Below are 6,000 nucleotides of genomic sequence, written 5' to 3'. Positions count from 1 at the left end.
AAAGAAAGAAAGAAAGAAAGAAAGAAAGAAAGAAAGAAAGAAAGAAATGTTAAGAGGGCTGTATTTAATTTAGCATGCAACTGTGCCAGGAAGTTATCATAGCTGATTTGAATGTGTATACAGGTAGTTAAAAATTTCTAAAATGATTCACTTGCTAAATGTCTACTACATAAACATAAAATGAATAGAACTGCTCAAATATTCACCGCTAGGAAATAGAAAAAAGCTTCCTTTTAGAACTAACATCTGATAGTTGTAGATGTGTCAATGTATTTCACTGTTGGGTACAAAATCTCTAAGCTATTATCAGAGTCATGAAATACAGCTGACTTTCTGTATAAATATATTATATTTTTTTTCTTGACAATTGCCATTTGTAGTGTGACCCTTTTATATATCTGGAAATCCCTTTATTTACTGACTTGTAAAAAGATAATTTGGCACACCTGAAAAATAGACTCAAACCCACTCAAGCTTTAAAGACTTAGGATCAGAGTTTCACTTCCTAGACTTAGCAAAAGGGAGAGTCTTGACCATAGGTCTCCACAAGAACACAGTTATTTTGGTGTCATGGATAGTTGTTGGAAAATAGGTATTTGCAGTTATTTCTCCTTTCTAGGAATCAGTGCAGCATCAGAATGCTAACAATGAATACAGTAGTGTAAAAAAAAGGAGGGGCAATCACAGGATACAGCAGTTTATGGGCATACACTGCCAAAATCGCTACAATAAGAAGGAAGGATCCATCATCCTGGTGAAGAATGACTCACAAAGAAAAGTGTTGACTACATTTTGTTTTGTGTAAGTCTCCTGCTCTGGGATCAGCTTCACAATCAGCCCTGATTTCTGTCTCCTAAACCTGCCCAAAGTAATGATCGATCTGCTTCTTAAACTCCGGATTGGTCTGTTGCTACCACTAGTGCCGTACCCAATCAATGGCAAAACAAGATGAAAAGAAGGATAGTCCAATCAGGATCAGATAGATCCATAACAATGCCATGGGAATTTTAAACTTGGGCATTGACAAGAGACTAATGGTGAGGGGGAGAATTTACCACCAAATAAGGTAAAGTCAGAAACTGGAGAAATCACCTTGATTATACTTAAATGATCCATGATCTCATAGATGAGGATGTTCCCCTCACCCCAAATTTAAATACCAAGCCATCAACTGTGATTTTTACTCACTTCATCTCATAAATCCATCATAGAAGTTTCAATATGACTCCAAATCATGTTTCACTGTGACTATAGTAATCATAACTATCACTTAGAGGCCAATGGAATCATATATGACGGGTAGGAGCATGATTGGCAACAAAGAACAAAAAAGAAACCATAAAGAACCAGGTTAAAGGATGTCCTCAAAGCAATATGTGATTGAAAAAAGAGATAAGCTAGCCATATGGTATGAGGAAAAGATGGACAGTCCAAATGTTCCACTGGTATCTTCACAATATAAGAAAAGATCAAGGAAGGACCCAGCATGATAGGAAGATCCACTTGTGGCAAATTTTGATTATGTAAAGTTTAAAAGATTTTGCATTAAAGTGAAGTGAGCAGAACCAGGAGAACATTGCACACAGTAACTACTATATTGTAACAATGATTAACTGTGAAATACTTAGGTACTCTGATCAATACAGTGATCCAAGACAATGATGCCTTGATGACACTGAAGACATGATGAAAAATGCTATCCACCTCCAGAGAGAGAACCAATGAACTCTGGGTGCAGAGTGAAGCATACTTTTTTCATTTTCTTTATTTTTCTTGTGTTTGTGTGTGTATATGTCTGCAACATGGATAATGTGGAAATATGTTTTGCATGATTTCATAAGTATAATTGATATCATCTTGGGGCACAAGGGAAAGAATTTGGAACTCGAAAATTTTTAAACTAAATATTAAAAATGAATGTTTAAAATAAAATATTTTTGTATAAGCAAAACAAATGTTGACAGAAATTTTAAAAGAAAATGTAAGGTAAGTGACAAATCCTTGCATCAAACTTCTCTGATAGAAGTCTGATATTCAGAATATAAAGAATTGACATAAATATACAACCAAGAATAATTATTGGCCAAGAGATGTGCAGGTAAAAGATATATATTCTCAAAATCTAAAAAAAGAAACTATGAATAACTACATGAAAAAATACACCAAATCACAGTAAGAAAAATGTAAGTTAAAACAACTCTGAGGTTTGTCCTCATACCTATGAAATTGGCAAAGATGATAAAAAATAGAAATAGTTATTATTGCAATAACTGTAGGAAGACAAGCATATTAATACATTGGTGGAGCTGTGAATTGAAGCAACTGTTCTGGAAATCAATTTGTAACATGTAAGAAAAAATACTAAATTCTTCATACCCTTTGGCCCAGTGATTCTACTATGGTACATATGGGGTTCCATACTGTGGAACTCCCCCGCCAAAAAATCCCATATATATAATGAAATTTTCGTAGCAATGTTCTTTGGTGCAGTCCAGAATTAAAAACAAAAGGAGCACCCATTAATTGAGGAAATGGCTGAACAACTTATGTCATCTGAATGCCATGGAATATATGGTGCCCAAAAGAATAAAACAAGGAATTCAGAGGTACGAAGAGAGTGCAGGAAGAGATTGAAACTAGAGAAAACAGAATGAAGAGCACAATAGAGATAATGGCTGCAATAATGTATCTGAGAAGCAACACTAATAGACATCAGAATTCGAATTATATATAATGTCTAATGCATCATACTAAATATGCTTTTTAGTGGCCCAGAATTAGAAACAAGAGATCTCAAGATGAAACACTTTCCTCTTCTTTCTAGAAAGGCTATGGACTATGGATGTATATTGTCACCAAAGAGTTCTGAGACAGTCGCTGGGTTGGTTTTATTTTGCTTATGTTTTTCTTTGTTAGGAAGGAGGGTTTTACAGAGGATGATTTTGTGGGAAATAATAGTTGTATAAAAAAGTATCCATAAAATATTTATTTTAATTATATTCTGTTTTAGTTATGTTTTGAAGGGTTAAAATGAGGAAAAGACACAAGCAGCAGATTTTCTACAAATATTAAAAAACAAACAAAACAAACCCAAACTCAAAACTTACTGACTGATTTGCTTCTGTAAAGAATCTTATCATGTGCTAATATGTGGTCTAATTTCATTAGAAAGTCTGGTGAACTCAGTGGAGCAATATTCTTAGGAAAGGCCAGAGAAGGAAGAACTAGCAGCTACATTAGCTACTGACTTAATAACAATGTTATAACCTTGTCCTGAATTGAGGGAAAAACCTGGGACTGGTTGGTAGAGATTCCTGGAAGTCTGGCTATTCGTAAGTAGGACAATACTGTCTATATGCAGCTGTAGTCTAGCGACCTGGAAGCAGATGTTAGTAAATTATTCTGAGCCTCTGAAAAACTCTTTCAACTTAGTAGGCTGTGATCATTACTAGGAAAAAACCCTTTGTCAATAATTCAGGAATTGTTGGGTTTTGATAACTATGCTATCAAAATGCACAAGCTACAGAGGTAAGGGTGTGCAGAAGCGGCATTATTTGGAGAAGAATGCTGGCTGGGGGAAGGGATGTGAAGGTGAGGTCGAAGCCCTGGATTTCAATCCTAGTTTTGCCATTAACCAGACACATAACTTGGGTGATTCACTCACTCTCTAGGTCTTGCCTTTTCCACCTACAAAATAAAGGGGTTGAAATAATCTACAGGTCACCCTCAGGCTCAAAGTTACCTGAATTTGCTATATTTAAGATATATATAACTTAACTATGTGAGGAAATAAACCTATATGAGACAATGTGCCAGTTCCATCTATCACACCAAGCTGAAAGATGTTACTGATTTTGCTTAGGGAGACGCATCCTCTCTAAGGACTTGGTGAATGACAAATTGGAAATGAACTAGACAAGATCACACGACCATTGGGTGGCTTCCTGAGTCTGGTGACAATGTGACATCAAACTCCAGCCAAGCATTATTCCTTGGAAAACACAGCCGCAGAAGACCAAGCACTGGGGCTTACAAAAATTTGATATAAGATTGCTTGCTTTGAGATTCTATGTAATTCTGCAGCGCAGAGAGGCAGAATTGCAGAGTATAATGATTGCAGCCACACTCCTTTCATATCTTCAGTTTGGAAAAGTCTACAAGTCATGCTTTGCTTTTTTCTATAATACCCGGATACACCCACAGACCATCCAGGTAATCACCATTTTGAGTCTATACGCTGGGGTAATGCAGGAAAGATGATACTTTTCTAACAAGAATGGGAGGCTCCTGAGTTTTTGTAGAGAAAGCTGACCAATCAGTGTAGGGAGGCCAGTCTGCAGAACCTATTCATGGCCACCAGGTCACTCTTGTCATCAATCCAGACCCTCTAGGCCTTTCTCTAATAACCTAGCTTGCTTGAAATAATTCCTCTCTTTCCTTTCCCCTCTTAGGAATACAAGAGTGACCTCATTAATATAGAAATGTTCATAGTGCACTTGGCATTCTAACAGGGTCTCATCATTGAACAACATCTTTGAATAACATCTTTAAAATAATGTATTGTTTTCACCTTCACCATTACCTTCCCAGTCCAGGATCCTGAAATCAAGAACTCCTCATAATAGCAACATCCCTCCCTATCCTTTGGCCTAGCCACCTGGCTCTTCTTTCAGCCTGATGCCTGGAACCATTATTGAGGGAGGCAACCATTGGGGAGAAGGAGCTGACATTCCTAACACCAACACCACCAGTGGCTGACAAACTGCCAGTGAGGGGTAGGTGAGATCTAGCACAGCAGAATCCCCTAGACCAGCAACCCAGCTTCCAGACCAGCTCTCATTAATGTCCAGGCCATTAACCCCTGTTAATACAAGAGTTATGAGATACAATATATTTCAGATGCATCTCAAATATAATATATATATAATATATCTCATATATATATATATCTCAGATATAATAATGAGATACAACCTAGTGCCTCTGAAAGTGCCACAATCCCCACTTGCTCAGTAGCTAAACTACTGAAGACCCAGAAAAGAAAGTTCTTAGCCCCAAACTCAAGTGACTCCACCTCATAAATGGATATCCATAAAAATAATATTATAGGAGATGTATTCCCATTTACTTTGTCATGGCACTCCAAAAACGACTAGGCCTTTTCAACCAACTTTCAGCTAAAACCTGCTACATTCTCTCCATTGGAACATGAGCTCTTTGAGACCAAAGATTATCCCAGTTTTCATATAACCTCAGAGATTTGCACTAAATAAATGCTTAATAAATATTTTTCATTCATTCATTCCACATGAAAAAACAACAACAACAACAACAACAGGAAAACACAATATGACCCAATATGACCGAGATCTGTCATCATTATGATGATTGGGGTGCATTTTGAGTCCCTGGAAACATCAGGAGCAGGTGTGTATATGGTGCAGGGGAAAGAGGCAGTGATTGATGGAAAAGGAATTTCTAAGATGGGGAATTATTTCCTAGATACTTGAAGAGGCATTGTATACAATGTGGAGACACATAAGAGGTGGCTCCAACAGCTATTTCTGGATTCCATTTGGTTATTATGCTAATAATCCTCCAATCTGAGAGTTACTATTCAGACTTCCATTATCCCAATTGCAATGGAGTTATTCTTGAGTGACAGTTACATTCATGATAATACTATTAATATTTATTTAGACTGAAATATATATACATATTAAAAACCCACAAAGAACATTCTATATCCTGTCTCCCCAAGTTTGTAGGACTTTCTCCCTCTTCAAATTATCATTTATATTATTTTCTGTTTTCATATTGTATACTTTCTAATCTAATGTAAGCTTCTTGATGGCATGGATTGTTTTGGTTTTGTCTATCCCCCTTGCCTAATACAAGGCCTTGCACATGGTAGGCATTTAATAAATGCTCAGTAGATTTGCATTTTTTTTGGTGGGGTAAAGGAAAGCGAGGGGTTGTGAAGTTTGTGTAGAAAAGCCT

The 6,000-nt window shown here is 36.6% G+C and overlaps 1 protein-coding gene across 2 annotated transcripts in view; it reads right to left on the bottom strand.

The window, feature by feature from the left end:
- The window catches only part of ABCA12 (ATP binding cassette subfamily A member 12), a 231,137-nt gene that overhangs the window by 69,688 nt on the left and 155,449 nt on the right, over positions 1 to 6,000 (bottom strand). The window lies entirely within an intron of this gene.

This window comes from Vombatus ursinus, unplaced genomic scaffold (assembly GCF_900497805.2).
Source record: "Vombatus ursinus unplaced genomic scaffold, bare-nosed wombat genome assembly UNPS02014802.1, whole genome shotgun sequence".
Lineage (NCBI taxonomy): Eukaryota > Metazoa > Chordata > Mammalia > Diprotodontia > Vombatidae > Vombatus > Vombatus ursinus.
This window is presented reverse-complemented; position numbering and strand designations above follow the sequence as displayed.